Genomic DNA, 22,106 nt, shown 5'->3' with positions numbered 1-22,106 from the left:
AGATAGATAGATAGATAGATAGATAGATAGATAGATAGATAGATAGATAGATGATAGATAGATAGATAGATAGCAAAGGTTGTTTAGAAACTAACCTCACATAAGTGACACTTTTCATAGCTCTTATTGTTCTGATGTGCTGAACAAGCAATCTGAGCATCCATTTGTCTGATTAAGGTCCAGAACCCAGTGAGTGTTTTGCAAGAATATGTATCTTCCTGTTCCTGCAAATGATATACCCTTTCTCTTTTGCAATTGTTTTTAAATCTCTGCAGAGGATGAGCCGAATGACAATAGTGCTATTCACAGCTCTATATAGTTTCTCTACTTTTCTGCTTGAAAGCACTTCCTACTGAAGGGAGACTTTGAAGTATTCCCTTTGTTCCTCCAGGCTGGTTATTTTTAGCCTTAAAAGCTTGAAAGTCACACTTTAATATATGCAAAAGGATAAAAAATGCATAGTTGAAAAGGGCACCATCAAGTCAAAAATACACGGAGAAACAATTCCTCCATTTGATTGGATGTAAGGAGATAGATATTATTAAGCATACAGATGTCCAGTTGGCATATTTTCATTATGGGTATTTGGTAAGTCAAACCCAAACAAGGTTCTGCTTATCCCAGTTTGTGAGCTGTACATCAGAATAAGAGAGGCCAAGATTCTATCTCCTTTAGACAATGGCCCCCTTCATACATTGATCAGATGAAGGAGCCACTGCATGACTACTGCAAAGTGGAGCTGCACACTCTACAACCTGGTGTACTATGGGCTCCATGCACTGGATATCCATATTTTCAGGAGGGCATCTGAAAGAGAAATTATGTGGATGAGTGGCTGCCTGTGCATACAGTTGCTATGACTGGGACCTAGTCAGTGGTGATCAGCATGTGAAAGGCATGAAATTAATGGCATGGAAAAGGCATGGAATTAATCTGCTGAAATTAATGCCCAGCTATTTTGAGATCTCAGTGGCTGCTGGTGCCTTTTGTGTCAATGGGGCAGTGAATCCATTCTAGGTATAAGATCAAGCTTTAAAGGAACAATTTCAGGTGCTTAAGTCTGTCCCCAAAATGAATCCCACAACTTCAATAGCATTTTGGAAATTTGGATTAAACCCCAGAGTGGATCCACCACCCTACTGTCATGGGAGGTACAAAATGTGACTGCACCAAGCCAACCTTCCCCACACTGGTGTTCTCCCTCCTGTTCCTAAACAAAGTCTTCCTGGACAAAATATCCAGCCCTTTTGAATAGTTGTTATTGAGATACTGTAGAATAAAGTCTTAAGAAGAATGACTATTTCACAGATCCTCTAAACAACATTTTTCATTGCAAAATAAAACAAACAAACAAACAAACAAACATGTGGCTCTTTAGTTATTGCTGGATCTTATCTCTCATAAACTCCAGCCAGCATAACCTGTAGTCAAGAGCAGGATGATAGAAATTGCAGTCCAAGAGTGTCAAACTATAATTACGTTTCAGAGATCAGGTGCAAAGGAAAGTGAAAATGCATTTTTAGTCTTATTGAATGGATTTCAGATTTTGATTTCATCATGTTACCTGTGTGTCAAATGTGCTTCCTACAGTTGCAAGGAATAATATAAGGATCTCTGCATAGTGTGAGCTGTTCTAACCTGTTTCCCTTGGGATAAATCTTTCTGTCTATGCCCTGAAGTGCATGAAATAAGTGGAACTGGGGTATCTCTTAAAATTTTGCCCAATGCTTCTGCTGGAAGCAATGCCATTTTGAGAGAAAATAACCATTTGGAGTCAGATGATTCCACATCTGGCAATTGACTAGGGCAGAATGTTTAGTTCAGTCAGACCACAGACACTAGCAAACCATCAAAAGCCCTTCCTGTGGTTTGATGCTAATCCTTTAATGAAATATTACAGCATTAGCCATGTTTTTTTATTTATTTTTCCACTGATTAATATTCCTTCTCACTATGCTGCAATTGAAGATACTAATGGGCTGAAATTATTGTTGTATTCCAATAGGAATTCCTCTGTTTGAATATCAGCATGTGAAAATGCTAATATGTAGATATACAAATCTGATCAACACCTAAAACTAAAGAAATACTTAATCACTTCCTTACACAATTACATATGATTTTCCTTTGACTAAATGGCTTCCAGGGAAAGGGTAGACATAGATGACTTGTAGTTTTATTCACCTCTTTATTTTGCATTGAATTTGTTGCTCAGATTAAGATTTTGATGCCAATGAATCAAGTGACATGCTGGAGACACCAACAAACAGTTATGCGCTGTCCAAGAATCCAAAAACTGCATGTGCAATGGGTTACATTTGCAGAACTCTACTTATATGACTATGAATTGAAAACAAATGTTATGACATAACCAAAAGAGTATAACCATATACAGAAGTGCACTACCCTAGTATTATGATGAGAGTGGCTTTGCCTTCCTAAAGCTATTGGTCCAACACCACGCCTGGGTGCACTGTCACTCTAGTATCATGCAAGGCTGTGCAAAGAGGCCTTTACTCAAGTCTCTTTGCCATTTCTTCTCCCTTGGTGTCCACATCTGTGTAGCATGGAAATTTCCACTCAACTTTTTGGAGCCAAGTCAGAATTTTTTGCTGTGCCCTGTTTAGCTAGTGATATGGTGTTGTTGTTTTCACCTACATCAAGGTACTGTATGTAAAGTTACATCCTGTTGGCTACAGTTAATAATCTGGTTATTAGGTTAAATATTGCTTATATGTTATGGCTGGTGGAGTAAAGGCACTTTGGCCTTGTCTGCACTGGTCATGATACTCCAGAGGCAGCCCAGAATATCCTGGCCCCATATCTGTCCCAACCTGCCCCTGTCTGCATGAGTGTCCTGCTGGTATGTCAGTCACCACTGTGAGTCAATCACTTCTAAGGTTAAAATGAAGTGCCCAACCTCAATCATATGGCTAGGTACCTAATTCTGATCTCACATCAAGTGACTTGCAGTAATGGCAGATGCACAGAGTAGCTCAGCAGGATGCTCATGCAGACAGTTGCAGTGGCACTGGAAGGCTTCTCAAAAGAGCTGGAATAACAGATAATTTTTAAAAATCCATGGTAAGCAGGCGGTGGTGTAACCCAGTTCTGGTATAAAATGTGTCAGATGTCATCTGGGCTCCTTGCACCAGAACAAGGGTTTGGGATGTGTGTCATCTGAGAAGAATGATGGCAGAACCAAGGGAAATGGGGCTTTTGTCCATGCCTTTGTTTCTGTGGCACTGTATGAAGGCTTTTGGTGGAAAGAATTCTCACATTTTCTGATCATTACTCATTGGCTAGAGTGAAGATGTGTGATGAGTTCTTAACTTTTTCAGGAATGTGTCCCAACCAGCACCACCTCAGTGAATCCCATGAGACTCCATGATCCCTTCATGGGATCAGTCAAGGATGAACCACAAGGTCTTTACCCTGGGTTTCAAGCCCGGATGTTTCTGGTTGGGAGATCAGGCTTAAAAGGGTTCACACATGCAAATTTGCACTTGCACATTCCATTGACTGCAGCATTGCATAGTTTTGGAGTTAAAGTTGTGGCCTTATTTCACCAGTCTTGTGTCTGGCATTGCCATTTGAGTGAGAGGTAAGTGAACATATGCCTGAGTAAAACATCAACAGGATTGCTGACCAACTCATTAATAATGAGACCAGACACAGAGAACTGGGTTATAAAATGGGCAACTTTATTTAACTCAACTTATTTAAACTTATTTCTTCGAGAACTGCAAAAAACCAGGGGGGAGAACCTTGTGTAGGAACAGCTGGCAGATGGTCTGCTCCAAGACCAATTCCCCAGCTTCCAAAGGGCGAAAACACCTGTGCCCCAAGGGCAATCCATACTTTGGGTTGCTCCCCGGCCAGCATCCAGAAGGCCAACCTAAGACTCCCCCACTTAACTCGCCAGACTTAAGTGAGGGTTTAAATCTCAAGCCAGCCCCAAGTCAAGTCTCTTTCCCTTCACGTTTACTCGCAAGACCTAAACGTGATTTCCAGAGACCTAGCTTCACCCTTTAGGAGGGTGCCGAGGTGTTCACCAAAATGTCTATCTCCCCCCGCCTATGCGTGGAACCTATTTATGACCACTCCCATGCCAATTGTCAAAGTCCTCAACCAACAGTGTGGGGTAGGCAAAAAACCCTTGGAAAGGGGAGAAAATTCCTACCCGGCCCCGAGACGACCAGAATTAATTTTCACACTGATGTCGAGGCGGGAGGGTGGGCCAGCGTTTGAAGCCAAGTGAGAGGAGTTTGGGCAGGGAAGCCCCAAGCAAGCTAAACCCCGCCCCCTCCTCTCCCAACAGCCAGCAGAGCATGCTGTTTTCCTTTAACATGCTGGTCTCTAATGAGATGCCAGCAAAATCTCCTCCCCAGCCCAAATGGTCGGGGAGAAGCATCCCAGCTTATAGTTTATTTAATTGTTCTAATTCTTATTTTATTTTATTATTTTAATTTTTTAAAAATCTATCCTGTATACTCCCTTGAGTCTTGCACTAGGAGAAAGATGGGAAATTAATAAATACCCTGCTGATCTATTTTAAATTGTCTGCCTAGTAAAAATCAGCAGGATGTATTAAAACCAAGCTGTCAGTGATGATTCATGAAAGATTTATGTCAAGAGATGATTAGACACATTGGCACCCACTGAAGGAAATCCTGATGTTCACTGTGAATCTTAGGATACTAATACCCAACCAATGTAGTCCTATGCACTTTACTGGCAGCTAAATCTTTCTGTTTTTTGCCAAAACTTACTCCTTTGTAATTATATTTCATATTTAAATTGAGCTCTGCAAGTATATTTATGATTTCAGCATAAATCTAAAAAATTACTCACAAGTAAGTCTGTGTCACTTCAATTGATTTTCGAGCAAATGCATTTAAAACCATATACAACAGTTTGCTCTAGCTGTTCCTGTGGATGAATAATGGCCTGTAGAAGGACAAAGACCTGGAAAAAGAATATAAGTATGTCTATTTGTATGTTGTTTTTAGGTAGCAGCAAGACTGCAATTGTTGGTATGGTAACAAAATGTTTTAAAAGTCAATCTATTTAAAGTCCAGAAGAATATTGACTAATTTTTGCTTCTTAGTATGAAAAAAGCACTTTCATTGACAAAGCTCTTTCTCTCTCTTCAGTGTTGCAGACACAACTGTTTACTAACTGTCATGGAAACTAATGGAATTTTAAAAAAAAATTCATATATTGTCATGCCTTCTTTTATGCTCTTTTTTTTTAAAGGTAGTTACAAAAGATCAGCATCTGGACCCTATCCCTGCATATATATATATGTACACACACACACACACACACACACACACACACACACACACACACAATTCTTTTCTCAAAATTCTCTCTGAAATGAGGGAGCCTAAAATCATGCACTTTTTATAATGGGATAATTATGGGATTATGCACATATTTTGTGATATATGTTTCATTTTTTTAAAAAAAGATTATTTGTATCTATATCCCCATTGACTAAAATCCATTTATGTTCATATTTAGTGAATATGTTCATGTTTCCATGCTCACTTTTCAATGTACAGATCTTTTGGGGGGAGGGATGTGGTTTCTTTACTCTTGCAAATCATGCTAAGAGTTAGGAGATAAGAATGAAGCAATCTTGTATTTTAATACATATTCAAATCATTCTCACTCATCACTACTGAATTGCTATTTATTTCTATGCTATGTAATGGCATGGAAACTGTTGTGTCTGCTTGTCTATCACTTGCAAATCCTTGAAATATTCTTAAATATTTTAACTGTGAAATATATCTATGGACAGCTGTGTGGGCCATCCAGCAAAGTACAGTAGCATCCAAAATCCACAGAAGAGTGATACATTTGTTTATGAAGCCAGCAAAAACTGATTGGGAAGATAAACATTACATGGTATCTGTGGATAGGAGTGACTTGTGGGAGGCTGGGAAGCACAAAAAATGGAGCATTTGTTATAAGATCAGGAACCACACATATTTCAAATTATACTGAAAAAAGAATGTGAAGTGTTGATTGCAGTGTTTGTTTTTGTTTTGTTTTTTGATAGATCAGAGCATGCAGCTACATATCTGTGTGTGTCATCTTCCTGGACTTGCCACACAGAGCTTGGGAAAGTTTATTTTTTTGATCTCCACTCCCAGCATTCCCCAATCTGTATACCAGCAGCCATGCTGTCTGGGGGATTCTGAAAGTTGTTGTCCAAAAGAAGGACCTTTTCCAAGTCCTGCAGTTCCATTTAGTACATCTGTAATGAGCAAAGCAAAATTAAATGCCAGGCTACTATTTGTCTGCTTGCTTCATTTGCCTCTTCCCCTCTTGTCTGCTATAGATTTTGTACTGTCCGTCTTTTCCCTGACAAGAAAGTATTGCTGTATGTGACGAATGGGCCAAATCAAACCTGGGCTCACAAACATGTCAGTGTTTTTCCTTGGCTCGTGGCATAAATCTAAAAAAAAATCTGTTAGCATAGGGCTTAGGTTTGTTTATTTTTTTGCCAGCTGCAACATGCTACCCTCTTAGGGGATCACCTAAAACCATCAAGGGTTTAGGTTGGAGTGGCACGTCAAACCCAAGCTGTGGCCTCAGCCCCTCACCATGAATTACGACCTTGTCAGAAACCAAGATTTTTCTAAAAAAACAAAATCAAGGCAGGTTTTCTATCAATTCAAATATGTGCACACTAAATTATATTTCTGGTGCCAGTCTGACACACACACTCACTTGCTCTCTCTCCCTCTCCAGGTCTCCCTCTTCATATTTAAGCAGTTTTGTTGCTGAGGAGTTAATTTCCCACTGATATGAAAATGTCATTTGACTTATTATTACTATTATTATTTTTTCTTGCCTTGACACACCAGTCGAAGTACAGCCACAGTGATCCAAACAGGCCTTTGGAAAATGTGGTATATGGGGTAGGCATGGGGGAAAGACCCTGTAAAGATTAGGAAGTTGACAGGATTTGAATATTTTAGGCAAACTGTTTAGGTCAGAGGACATGCCTGAAGACAGTCTAGTTCAGCTATCTTATATTCCTCAATGTCTTGGGGTTTGTTTGTTTTTTGCTTGACATTTCACAAGTACTTCTCATCTCTGCCTTCCTGCTGCACTGAACAACAGTAATTCATTGCCTCACAGGAACATTGCAGGGATACATGCAACATAATTTGGAGGGGATGAGGTCTAGATACTTAGATAAATGCTTGCATAGAAAGATTAGATTTCACTCAGATTTTGAGTCAGTCACAATGTTAGGGGAAATAATTTAAATGCACAGAGAGCAGAAACCAGTGAATTCTGAGCTTCTATAATGAAGGAAGAGCATTTTACATATACACAAATGAATTCACACAAACCTGGACAAGATGGGTACAATGCACCCCCTGAGCTAAAACCAACAATTCCCTTTTTGTACCACCAACCCATTTATTTTCAAATGATAAAATAATATTTTGAAATCATAAAAATAATAAAAATGAGCAGGCAGTTTGCAGTTCTAAGAATATGCCCTCTCTTTAGGCCCTCTTGGATTTTTTTTTCTGGTGCAGCCACTGAATACAACCCTAAAAAGAAAAAAAACATGTGTCTGTGACCTAACGTATCATACTCTAGCCATGAGAAAGAACATCAGCAACAGCAACAGCATGTACTGTGGCTGGCGTGCATTGACAAATGACCAATTTTCTCTTGTTGATCCCATGGTCAGAGCTGGGGATGTTTAGCCCGGGGAAAAGAAGGTTAATGGGTGATATGATCGCCCTGTTTAAACATTTGAAAGGATGTCATATTGAGGAGGGAGCAAGCTTGTTTTCTGCTGCTCCAGAGAACAGGACACAGACCAGTGGATGCAAGCTGCAGGAAAAGAGATTCCACCTCAACATTAGAAGGAATTTCCTGACAGTAAGGGCTGTTCGACAGTGGAACACACTCCTTCCTCAGAGCGTGGTGGAGTCTCCTTCCTTGGAGGTCTTTAAGCAGAGGCTGGATGGCCATCTGTCAGGGATGCTTTGATTTGGATTTCCTGCATTGCAGGGGTTTGGACTGGATGGCCCCTGTGGTCTCTTCCAACTCTACGATTCTATGATTCTATGATTCTGTGAAGGGGGTTTGATACTGCTCTGTTTCAAACAATGAGACTCCCTCCCTCAGGTTAGGAGTAGAAAGAATATTAGATAATATTCCAAAAATGATTGAATAACATATTTTTTCACACATTTAAAACCCATTCTGAGAACATTCCTGGACTGACATGAATCTTTGTAGTCTAGGACACACTCTGTATAAAATTTCAATGTGTTTGTTTTGTACATTAAATATTTTCTGTACGGAAAGAAATAGTATTCTCTGCACAGGAAAAGCTGTTTTCAAAGCAGAAAATTCTGTAATTTAGGACTTATTCTTACCAAAATTTGCACATGATTTCTTTGCATAGAAAACATCATTTTCCTGTTCAAGAATCAGCTTTTTTGGATAGAAAATGCTGCTTACTCCTCCAAAGATTGTATTTACCAGGCAAAACCATGTGTGTATTTTGAGAAGAATAAGTCCTGAATTGCAAAAATAGCCATTTTGAACGGCTTCCTTGCAGCAGGAAAAAAAAATGTTGAAATTGAAGAATTAGATCTGAGGGAAAGGAGTCTAGATCACAGTAACATTAAAATACATAGTGTTTTCACACCAGCCAGCGAAGCCTTCATTATTATGAAAAAGCCATTAATAAGCCTTAAAGAAGTCAATAGCCTTGAACTTTTTAACATTAAATGTAATGGAATTAAAAAGAGGAAGCATGTCTATATAATAATATGCATGGTGCAGTTAGGTGCTACCAGGGGTTAGCTATTCTATGAGAGCTAAACATGAGGCCTTTGCCCCTCAAATAAGAATTCTGCCCCCAAAAGAAATCTTTCTTCTCTCTCCAAATTTTTAGCACTGCAGAGACAAGGGCCCTGTCTGCATTAGCCAGGATACTCTGGGGCAGCCTAGAGTATCTTTACGCCGGAGGTGCCCCGATCTCCCAATGTTCCCTGGTTCTCCGGTCCCATGCTAGGGTGGTTGTCTGCATGGAAGTCCGACTGATCTACCTGGTGCATCTGCTGCTGCTACAAGTCACTTGTATCTGAGGTAAGAACAAAGCAACCAGCAAAGATCACATGGCTGGATGTCTCATTCTGACCTCAGATTGAGAGATTGACAATGTCATCCAAACTGTTCATACCAGAACCAGGGTCAGGGCTGTGCATCATCTGAACAGGATGCCACCAGAAGCAGAGTGCAAGAATAGGACATTTGGCACATGCAGACAGCAACCCCAAAAAAGCAAGTCCTTCATACCTACAACTCTTATATTTCCTGTGTTTACATTCCCTTGGAAACTTTACTTGTCTGTTTTTTCTAGATGTCTAAACTGCATTGCAAAATGTTCAACAGAAGATGTAAGCTACTGCAATGCTCTAAATTCAGGGAATGAATAAAAAAAATCATGGGGGGGGGACTTCTAATTGGTGTGACAATGCTCTCATTCTGTCCTCCCATGGATACAACCATGGATGCCACTGGTCTGTGTAACATTTATACCCTCCCTTCCACTAAGATACATGAACATTGTAAAGCAGATGGTTTACTGACTGGGTTTAAAAGTAGACTAGGGGTCATTCCCATGACCTTTTAATCCATATCATGATCCAGGTTAAATGGTTATGGTTCCCAATAAATCTGATTTCAGAAATCAATTCAGAAAGGGGGACCATGTTTTTTTTTCCATTTTTGCCCATTTAACCTGCATCAAAAGGATGCTGGTAAAATGGGGTGTTTTGGGGCTGAATTGATTTATTTGAAATAAATCAATTTAACCCAAGTGGAAACCAGGATTTGAATTGGATTTGGATCTGCCCTGGTTCCCACTGGCAGGCCGGCCTGAGGAGGGGGGGGTCCTGGTATGACCCGGCCTCTCCTGGCCCTGATGTCCCCGGTCCAACCTCCTTACCTGCTTCTTTGGCTGCTAACTGGCTTCCTTGGGCCTTTTTAAAAATTTCCCACTGCCGGGGAAGCTGGAGGGAGGTCACAGAGAAGCCAGAAGCCTTGCAACCTCCTTCCCAGCTTCCCCCGGCCACTCTGTGACCTCCTTCCAGCTTCCCCAGCTATATAAAGTTTAAAAAAGGCTGCGGGGAAACTGGTCAGTGGCCAAAAAAGCCGGTAAGGAGGCTGGGCTGGGGATGTCAGGGCCAGGAGAGGCCAGTGATGGGCCAGGCCAAGAAGCTGTCCCCCACCATTTGCCAATTCCTGAAACCGGCGCAAACATGGTAGGAACCACGTTTTTTTCTGAACCAGTTTCATGAATCAGTTCAGGAATCAGATTTTCAGGTAAGTGGGAATGAGGCCTAAATACTCAATTCATGACAGATCTCCTCCTCTAGTTATTATAGCCTGGATTAGGAGTGGAAAGAATGCTTCTTATTATTCATTTTCCATCTGAAAAATGGGTTTCTCACACGTGGGGAAACCATCCAGGAAGAATGACACACAGACAAGACTTTTGTGCAGTTTTTCACCCAGTATTCTCACATCCCAAAGTGTTTCAAGAAATTATTCCATGAAGAAATACATGTGGGGGTTTGGTGTGAAAACCATCAGATCTTATTCGGATGCCTTCAAATAGAAACCAGGAGACCTTAGACCACCCACTTAACACAAGACCAACCCTCTACTGTAGCCAGAATGCTGCATGATGTAAATACAAGAAAAGAACATTGTTTCCTTGTGAAATCTTCAGCCTAGGTTAATAAATTTATTTTTATTTCCCGCCTCTCCCTGCGGATCGAGGCAGGATTACAACAAACAAATTATTCCAGCAATAAAAACATATCAGAGATATCAAATACATTCAATAAAAACAATAGCATATTATCAATACAATAAGGTTAATAAAATACAATTAACTTTCATAAAACATACAGTACTAATGGAGGTGGGATATTTTACAGCAAATTTGGTGGATAGGCTCGCCGAAAGAGATCCGTCTTCAGTGTCTTCTTGAAGGTATCTAAGGTGGTAATAAGATGGATCTCTTCTGGCAAGTCGTTCCATAACTTGGGGGCTATGGCAGAAAATGCTCTGTGGGAAGTTGTTGTTAACCTAGTTTTTACACACTCTAATAATTTCTTCCCAGACGTCCTGAGAATGCAGGGCGGATTGTGTAGTGAGAGGTGTTCCCTCAAGAATCATAGAATCATAGAATCATAGAGTTGGAAGAGACCGCAAGGGCCATCCAGTCCAACCCCCTGCCATGCAGGAAATCCAAATCAAAGCATCCCAACAGATGGCCATCCAACCTCTGTTTAAAGACCTCCAAGGAAGGAGACTCCATTACACTCCGATGGAGTGTGTTCCACTGTCAGACAGCCCTTACTGTCAGGAAGTTCTTCCTACTGTTGAGGTAGAATCTCTTTTCTCATAGCTTGCATCCATTTCTCTGGGTCCTAGTCTCTGGAGCAATGAAAACAAGTCAGCTCCCTCCTCCGTATGACATCCCTTCAAGTATTTAAAAAGGGCTGTCATATCACTTCTTAACCTTCTCTTCTCCAGGCTCAACATCCCCAGCTCCTTAAGTCGTTCCTCATAGGACATGGTTTCTAGACCTCTCACCATTTTACTTGCCCTCCAGTTTCTCAATGTCATTTTTGAATTGTGGTGCCCAGAACTGGACACAATATTCCAGGTGGGGCCTGATCAAAGCAGAATAGAGTGGCACTATTACTTCCTTTGATCTAGAAACTCGGGCCCAAGCCATATAGGGCTTTAAAGGTAATAACCAACACTTTGTATTGGGCCCAGAAGCTGATCGGCAGCCAGTGAAGAGATTTTAATATTGGTGTTATGTGGTCAAACCTAGATGTCCTGGTGACCAATCTGGCTGCAGCATTTTGAACCAATTGAAGCTTCTGAACTTGGTACAAAGGTAGCCCCATGTAGAGCGTATTACAGAAATCTAAATGAAAGATTACCAGTGCGAGTAGCACTTCTTCAAGGTCCTTTTGGTCCAGGTAGGGACGCAGTTGGCGTATCAACCGAAGTTGGTACCAACCACTCCTAGCCGTCGCATCTACTTGAAATGACAACTGCAGAGACGGATCTAGGAATACTCCCAAACTGCAAACTTCGCACTTTAGGGGAAGCGTGACACCGTCCAGGACAGATTGTCAAACTTTTATGCCTGGACCTAGGGATCCTATCCCTAGTACCTCTGTTTTCTCTGGATTCAGTCTGAGTTTGTTTTCCCTCATCCAGCCCATTATCGACTCAAGGCAGGCATTCAGAGGAGAGATGCCAACTTTGGTCACTGCAAGAGTTGGAAGCATAGAGAAACATATTTGGGTGTCATCAGCATACTGATAACACCGCATCCCATGCCTCCGGATGATCTCTCCCAGCAGCTTCATGTAAATATTAAACAGCGTGGAGGACAGAATGGTGCCCTGAGGTATGTTGGCTGTCAACTCTCTTTTACAAGAGCAGCTGTCCCCCAGCCTCACCATCTGGAATCTACACGAGAGGTAGGAATGGACCCACCAATGCCTAACTCCCTCAGGCGTTCCAGAAGGATACCATGGTCTATGTTATCGAATGCCTCTGAGATGTCCAAGAGCACCAGCAGAGTCTTCACCTGTTGATTCCCATATGGAGATTATCACCAAAGTGACCATGGCAGTCTCAACTCTATCCCGCCCTGAAGCCAGTTTGAAATGGGTCTACATAATCAGCTCATCAAAGACAGCTTGGAGTTGGAAAGCAACTGCCCTCTCAATCACCACCTTGCCCAAGAGGGTATAAGGAGACCGGTCTGTAGTTATTTCTTATCAAAGGGTCCAGGAGGGATTTTCACAAAAGTGGTTTAACCACTTTTGCAGCTACACACACAGACTTAATACATTTTGACAGTACTAACTGTCATGGGGCAACGCTGTGGAATACTGGGATTTGTAGTTTTGTGAGACATTAGCTTTCTCTGTCAGAGAGCCTGATGCCACAACAAACCACAAATCTGAGAATTTCATAGGATGAAGACATGACAATTAAAGTGGTGTCACATTTCATTAATTCTGCAGTGTAACAGCAGCCATTATTTTTTCTTCACTTTAGGGAAGGAAAATGTTGCATAAGCATTGTACTATTTTTCAGGTGGACAAATCTCAGGTAGGTAATTATAAAGGAGATGGGAGGCATCCAATCCTGCATGCGTTTTAAACATGGACTGAAAATTAGGGATCTGGTTCTCCCAGAATTTAAGGCACTTCTGGAAATTCTCTAGTCCTTGTGCACTGACCACTACAAAAACATCTTTTTGCCTGGACTTGATATGGTAACAGGAGCAGCAACATCCGGACTGAGTGGTTGAGGTGCTGGGAGGGCATTTGGCATGGCTGATTGATGCTTGAATTACTAGGGCTCATATCTTTGGATTTTACTTTATTTCTATAATGTTTTAAAGATGTATATATGAGGAACACACACGGTTTGCCCTCAGAATTATTCCATTAAAGCAGATGTTAATATGAGCCAATATGTTCCCCCTTATATTCCCCCCCCCCCATTCTGAATGTTTATAGCATTGAACAATAGAGCAACTATAAAAGTCGCTACTTAAACAGAAATATAAAATCCTCATAACAACTAAATAAGATTTGTAAAAGCATTTTGTACACTGAGAGAGTTTAGGAATCAGAATGTATAAATACAGTAAATAAAATAACTGAGTGGAAATGTGAAAAGGAGAATTACATTCAGAACATTATTCCATATGGCCGATAAGGACCATAAGTGGACCCTTAGGTCAAAGGGACTATTTAGGCCAGAGTATCTCAGCTCAAAGCAAACTGAAAAGACAAACACATGCACACACATACACAAACACACACATATTTCCATGCTGGGGAAGGCGACATACTGGCTTGCCAAAAATCTGAGCAGAGCAATTTGCAATCAGGTACATAAATTTACATAACATCCACATCAAAAATAAAAACCAGGCCAACTCAGTTTTTTACTCTACCTTATTAATAAAGGGATATAATATAATTAACCACAAGGTGTACAATGGTCTCTATTTCTAAACCAAGTTTCAATAACAAATGAAGTGTCTGAAGGGGTCCATCTAACCCACGCAGCACTGAATAATAGGAAGAAGAAAGCATTTTTAATGAATGCAACTTTTAATAGCACGCCAACTTTCCAACTAGAAATTATATCATTTGGGAGGATTTTCAGTTCTGGAAGTGTGGTATCCTGTGAGATTAAATACCTTTTAAAGAAGATCTTTTTTTAAAAAAAAAAAACTTCAGCTTTCCTGCACACATAATCCTTGATTTAAAACTAGGGCCTGGTACAAACCGCCTATTTCCCTCTGAAGGGACGCCACAGCCGCCAAACTGTGTGGCATCCATCAGAGTAAAAAGAACCTGGAAAACCCGGTTCATTTTGCGCTGCCGGGCAGACGCCAAACACACTCATGACATAAATGATGCACAGTGGACTGTGCGATGCTGCGCATCACTTACATAAAGAGCGGCCCCCCGTGTGGATGAGAGGCGCCATCAGGATGCCGACTGCATGTATTAGGGTTAGAGAAGATGCAGTTGGGGCATGTCCCTAGCCCTAGTATCCCTGCCTGCCACGCTGCATTTGGGCCATCTCTTTCGGCCCTAGGTGTTCTAGAACAAACAAACCAAATACAAGAGAAGACTGGAAGAAGAAACAGCTGGAGTGGGTTGTATTGACAAATTAATAACAAGTCCCCCCCAACTGCACATATAATAAACAGGAACTCTTCTTGAAGAAGTTCAACTCCAAGGGGACTTTGGGTAAGCACATTTTAAACTTCATTGCTAACAGACTAGCCTCATGAAACACCATGATCATTTTTCCATGACTTTTTTGAGTTTTCTTGGAGTTGCTTCTTTCTGTTTTCCATTACATTTGATCCAACTCCCCAACTATGAAACGTCTTTAAATACTGTGCTCTGTCAATGCATCTGAAGAAGTGGGATTGATATCCACGTAAACCTAGTCTTAAATGTGCACTAGATGTCCATCTTTGTCCATTCACCTTTTTATTTTCAATTCCACCACTCAAGACAGGTTTGAAAAAGTACAATGGTTTTCATAATATTGTCCAGTGTATTAATAAGCCTGGTTTCACTACGCTGCAGTGGTGTTTTAGTTTAAAATATTTCATTTTAAAAACAAATTCAGTCTTCAACAGAGTGTATTTTCTGAAGCAGAATGCACCCTTAGTACTACTCAGAAGACACATAGGCCTGTTACAGACCCAAATAAAGCTGCTTCGAGTCTCAGTGAGGTATGGTTTCAATGATGCTGCGTCCTAAAAGTCCAGAATCGCACCAAAGCCACGCTGCACCCTAAGGACTGGAGTGTGGCTTTGGTGCGGCTTTCGGACCCGCTTAGGACGCATGCATCATTGAAACACCATACCTCCACTGTGACTCGAAGCAGCTTTATTTTGGCTGTCTGTAACAGGCCTTAGTCACTTAGTTCCCTAGTGTATTAGAACCCCACCCTTTGAATGTTGATGCTGACTAACTCCTCTAGTGGATAAGGAGTTATAGTTCTACAATGTTAATAATACATTTTACATTTTCTATATCCCATTTCATGATGATCTATTGCAACCCTCACAAACTGTATAGAGTTTTCTTATGCAAGGAATGCTCAGAGATGGTTTGCCATTCCTCTGAAGTACAGGCTACAGCACCTGGCATTCCTTGGCAGCTACCCCATCCAAGTACTAACTAGGCCTGACCCTCCTTAACATCCAAAACCAGATAGGATTTTGTATCTTGAGGATGTCTTCAGACTGCTGCACACATATATGCATTTGAGGATTATAGTGTACGTGAATTCACAAATTCATCCTAAAATAAATCTGTTCCTTTTTAAGTGGTTATGATCACCTGATAAACCTGGCCCTGCTGAGTCCTCATCCAATTTAAAGAAACACATTTTCAATTTAAAATGTTTTGATTTTTTTTTCATAACTACAGCCAACCCTTGACATTCATGGAGGTTAGGGGCACAAGACCCCCCATGAGAGTCAAAATTCATGAATAAAATGGGGGTTGCAAGAGCAGTGTAAGCGTGCACTCCCCTATCTCCCTTCTGAAACAGCTCTAGCAAGCTCTGTGAGGTTCGCAGCTCCCTTTTTCCCTTCTGAGGAGCTCTCTGAAGCCCTGGAATGGCAGGAAGGAGAGCATGTTTGCTTTCTTCAAACCCCTTCACAAGAGAAGAGAGCTGTCCTTCAAAGGTAGCTCCCTGTCCTGGAAAAGGGTGAGGGAATATTTTCCCCAAACCCCTTCACAAGGCAGAGAGAAAGAGGCAGATCTTCTTCCTGGAAAGGAGTGGAATTGGTACGTGCATCCCTCCTGACTTTTCCTTCCTGGGCCTTTTTCCTTCCCAGGGGAAAAGCCCAGGAGGGATGAGAAGAAGGAGTGCAGGTACAGGAGCCTTCACCTCACGAATAATTGAAACTGCAAGTGCCAAAGCCACAAATGTTGAGGGACGACTGTACTATTTTGGCAAAGTTATCTTATTTCCTACATTAACTTGCATTATGTGTATGAACAAAACTGATAGATTGATAAAGACATTTAATTTGTCTTAATTCAATTAATTCATGTTCTTATGAACCCTCTAGGTCTCTTGTGTGTGCAGGGATCCTTACCAGGTCGAGTGGGAAAATAATCTTTGTTCCTTGATTTGCCTTGACACCTGATGCATAATAAAGAATGAGTGTCTTCCCTCTGATTCCTTAGCAGGGTGAGCATAATTGTCAGAGTGTGATGATGATGGCTAGTTAGGCTAGCCACTGGTTTCATCTTTGACTTCCTTTCTGAGGCTAAAAGGCAGATATGGGAAGGGAGTTTGATGTGACGGGGGAATCCCGACTTGACACTTGAAATTACCTTATCATTTCCTTTTACTTTTTGAATTACAGCAGCCAAAACATGGATCAGAAAGTTAGTACCATTAGCAAGGATTCAGCTTACCTCTCTCTTTAATGGGTTCAGTTTAAGTTATTAACTCAACCCCCTTGCACAACAGTTGCTAATTATTTTCTCACACAACATGGCAAAAAGCAGGAGAAATACTGACTTGAACATACATTTCACTTATTCCAGTCTTCTAAATTATTTCTGCTTAGGAATAGAAAGCTTGAGATAAAACATCTGGATATCAATTGTGTCCCAGTGGAGAAGGAGTTATAGTTCCATAGAATATATATTGTGCATAATGCATGCTTGCTATTCTTACCTTAGCATTGCTTGTGCAGGAGCAAGCTGTTAGCATGTCATTCTCTTGACACATCATTAATAAACAGGTAATTTCATACCTGATTTCCACCAAGCGTAATGCTGAAAACCACCTGGGTTTCAGTTTTCATCAACGTAGGAAAAAAGGCACAGTCTGAAAGTGTAGTGGTTATTATTGAGTCAGGACTGACTTAATTGAATAATGGATCAATCAAGCTGAGACAAGCACACATAGAAAGAAAAAATAAAAAGCCCACAAACCATCTCTCGGAACCCCTTTTGGCCGCAGGAGTGGAGAGCAACATGATTTAAAAAAAAAAAAGGCACTGATGCCATGGCTGGAGAAACTAGGCCTGCTCATCATACTCCATCAAAGTACCGAAGACTCTAGAAAATCCTTGGCATGGTAAGTAGAGGGGACAGCGGACTGTGGGGTTTATCACACAGGGGAAATCCCATGCAAAAAAAAGGAGTTTAAAAAGCAGGTTGATTTTTACACGATGTCATTGTTAAACTAATGTTAACCCAAACAGAAAGTGGAGGGAAAGTAGACAAAACCCAAAAGTAAAAAGTAAAAAGGAGTGGCTTTGTTAACTTTCCATTTGGGTTAACACAAGTTTAACAACAACATGTGTGAAAATCATCATACTTCCACGGGTTTTTTCTACCTTTTAAATCCCATTTTTACATGTGATTTCCCCCATGTGATAAACTCCTTAGCAACAAGTGAGCTTTCTTGGACAACATCTTCCTGACTTGTCAATACTCCCTCTCCAATCTTACTGCACCTAAATTTTAAATATCTTAAGACACGTCTACACCAGCCAGTTAATTTGGGGCCAGGCTGGATCATTATGCCATGGACTGGCCCCAGACTGATCCCGATGGCAACTACACACACCAGGCCAAAATCAGTGTGACACTGTGTCATTGTGCATGCAGGCCAGCTGGGCCACCATCACTGCAGACTTGCTGGCTAAGTAGCTCCCTGTGGCACACCTGCCTGGCTCACCAATACTTCTGCTATGGACAGAATGAGGATCCCTGCCTGCCATGTGATCAACAAGAAAGGGGCAAGAGAATGGGCCAAATTGGACCCGATTGAGCTATCCACATAACAAAAGAACCTGAAGTCTGGGGTTTCAGGGAACACCAGGCTTTCCCACAACTTTACTTGGATCAGAGCAAAGTCAGATAATATGGCCAAAAGCCATAGTATCTCCTGGAAGTAGACATATGTCAGGAGGACTGCCATCACCTGATTCAGGGCAAGTTCAGCATTTTTCCAAATGGTAGATATGCCCTTTCTTATAGCACTTCCACTGCTAATACAGTCCTGTCAGTGTCTTCCTATTTTGCTCCCATGTGCATATATAATTCAGAGTAAGTTCCACTGAAATCCACAGTTCTGAGTTTGCAGGACCTGAGCAGGGTCTCTTGGAGGCTATTCGTTCACATGGAAAGAAGAAGAAAAAGGCACTGATGCCATGGCTGGAGAAACTAGGCCTGCTCATCATACTCCATCAAAGTAGAGAAGACTCTAGAAAATCCTTGGCATGGTCATTAGCAGGGCCAGCAGGGCCACTATTAACAGCAATGTTCCATGGAACTCAGTAGGATTTACTTCTGAAGAAACTCAGACCCTAAGTAGACGGGCCAAATAAAGTTGTTTCTGGCCACTTTGAAGTGAGGCATTTAGATGACACATGCCCCCAAAGCAGCCAGAAGCCGTGGCAAGGCCACAGTGAGGCAGAAAGAGACGGCCAAAAAAGAGTAAAATTAACCCAGTCCTGCCAGCTGCGGGTTTGGAACTGCAGCAGCAGCCCGTTTCAGGAGTGGGCTGTGCAGTCACTGCAGTCCTGGCCCAATCAGGGTTGGAGGGCCAGAGGCACTTTGGCCCCTACACAGAGTTGTTGTGCACATAAATATTTCTGGCTACACTGGGTCATGTAATAGAGTAGACATTGTAATTATTGTATAATGAACTAAATGAATCCCTGTGTAAATGCCACAAAAGCTTAACAGATAGGTAAATCCTTGATTCATAAAAATCATGTTTATTCATCAAGGGTGGGGAAGTATTATTCTGTTGTGTAGAGAATGGCCAGGCAATGTCCCATTGTCAACTGTTTTACTTAAATATGAATTTTCTATTGTCAACTGTTTTACTTAAATGTGAATTTTCTATTGCACCCTCCACTACACCCCTAAATTTGCATTGCTTTAAATTTCCAAGGAAGTGATATCCCTAAAGCATTGGATGAAATGTAAATTTCTTAAAATATTTATCCATCCATAAGTGGCTACATTTTTGACATTATTATAGAGTTTCTCAATGTTCCATTTTATTAAAAAATATTTATTTGGTTTCTAAGATTACTGCTTCTCTAACCACAGAAAATTCAATTACCGAAAACTGCAGCTATCAAATTGGTCAAAATAAATAGCCTTTTATCCAAACCTGGCAGAAGCTGGTTTACTTTTAATATGTAGCCATAAAAAAAGAAGCCCTTTCCACAGAGAACTGGTTGGTTACAGTACAAGAAGCCAAGGTATACTTTGCATCATCAGCTTTTATTTTTAAAAAAGGTAGGAAGGAGGTTTTCAAAAAGGAGTCATTATGAGACTAATTAACTCGTGTTTTTATTCTTTTGTTTTAACAAGCGATAACATATTGCACAGCTTTGTGCCAAGGAAATTCTGCCTCTTGCCGCAGTTAAGAAGACACTATGAAACAAATATACACAGGTCGCAAAGCCAATAGCTATTGCTAAACTATACTAATATTCCACAGTGCAATGGTTCTAGGCATCATTTGATATCTGTATATGCCATGTACAAACAAGAGCAGAAATAAATTATCATGGCTGTCAAACAAGATTTTCTGAGCCTATTATAAGATTTGTATTGACCCAGAGCTCTAATTTGCAAGTAGGACCCTATCTATGGAAGAAAGACTAGAATAAATAATGTTACAAGTTGCGCAAAGGAAAAGTAACAGATTTCATGTGCAACCATGCTTGGATACACAATCTTCCATTTTTTTACCCCTGGTCTTGTTCCACTATTGCAGCCATCCCGTGCTATTTTAATCACCTCTTAAAACTTCACACAGAGACATAGAAATCGAGATAGGAACATTTGTTAGTTTTGTTTATTTTTGCTTTCAGATTTTCAAATGTATCCCAAATTTTCCTCTATTTGCATGGGGCAAATTCAGTAAATACAATTATTGAGCCAGTTACACAAGCCCGTGTGGTGCAGTAGTTTAAGCACTGGACTAGGAGTCTGAAGACCAGCGTTCAAATCGTGGCTTGGCTATGTAAACCCACTTGGTGACCTAGGGCAAGTCACATTCTCTTAGCCCCTGAAGATGGCAATGGCAAACCCTCCCCAAATAAACTTGCCAAGAAAACCCCATGATAGGTTCGCCTTAAGGTCACTGCAAGTCAGAAATTACTTCAAAGGCACACAGCAACAACCACACTTACTGAGCATGGAGAAAAGCAAGTTTTACCAGGCTGAAATGCATTGAAGATGAGAAGCCTGTCAGAAAGTAGAAACTGCAATCCTAATTCGGAATAAACATGGCACGTTGCATAGGGATTGAAACCCAGACTTTAAGAGCTAATCACTGATACCCCTGGGCCTGTCACAATGATGTGACAATAGCAGACAGACAGTCAGGCAATATTTTCTATTGTATTTGACTAAAAGCCATTACAGACCACATAACAAAGAAGCTTATTGCATGGACAAAAACCCAACTGCAACCCAATGGATGCAGTTGGGTTGCAAGATGCAGGCAGGAATTATTGCATGTAATTCTCCACTGATGCCACTGGGTGAGTGCATCTCGGCTGCATCCTGGGATCCAGGCGTGCTTTGGAAGCCGCTTTTCCAAGTCAGAAAGCTATTTTCTTCTTTGCTTTCTAACACTTGTAGTTAAATAAAGGGGGAAGGGGTTGATAGCTTTTTTTTTTTAAGTTTGGTACACATGGCACTGGGTATATGTCAGTTTGGTATATTTAGTAATCAAAGTGCCCAAATATATTAGTAGTTGTCTTCATCCTGTAATGAAGATGGAAAACCAATCCCATTCTTTTACCTCTGTTTTGTTCTGCAATTTTTTTTTTGTACTTCTACACATAGCCCCTAGATGACAAAGAAGTGACAATTTCTTTTATCTGAGGACCCACTAGAATATCAAAGACAGGAATGTTGAACATCTTTACCATCCAGCACACCTACAGTTTGTTGTTAACAGGTTCTGTTAGCAGACCTGGTAAATTAGAGCCCTCTGCCTTGATAGATCAAGGGCTTGTGTTGAGAGATGATTTGATGCGGAATATTTGGTTCCTGGCAGGCAATGATGGGCTCTCTCCAACTGGCAAAAGCATGAATAGCTTGGAGATCAAAGCTAAGAACTCTGCAAAAGATAAGGGGGCAACAGTTTTGACAAGATGGGAACCTTTAAGGGGAAATCATCCCATTTGCTTGGCAGCAAGGGAATATCAAATAGTGAGACAAACCATGAAAGCCAAGGAAAAGTAAATGAAGTCAATAACTATTTGCTTATGGAATAAAAATCTTTAAGAAATCATTCATCCAAAAATGATGTTATAGGACCATCAACATCATCCCCCTAGCTGACACTGAATCATTTTAGGCTAGGGACATGAAATGTTGTCACTTTTATTGTGCCATATTTCTCACAATCCCACTGGTTCACATCCATGCAAGTTTATGAGCCCTTCCCACTTC

This window comes from Sceloporus undulatus, chromosome 2, assembly GCF_019175285.1.
Source record: "Sceloporus undulatus isolate JIND9_A2432 ecotype Alabama chromosome 2, SceUnd_v1.1, whole genome shotgun sequence".
NCBI classification, from domain to species: Eukaryota; Metazoa; Chordata; class Lepidosauria; order Squamata; family Phrynosomatidae; genus Sceloporus; species Sceloporus undulatus.
This window is presented reverse-complemented; position numbering follows the sequence as displayed.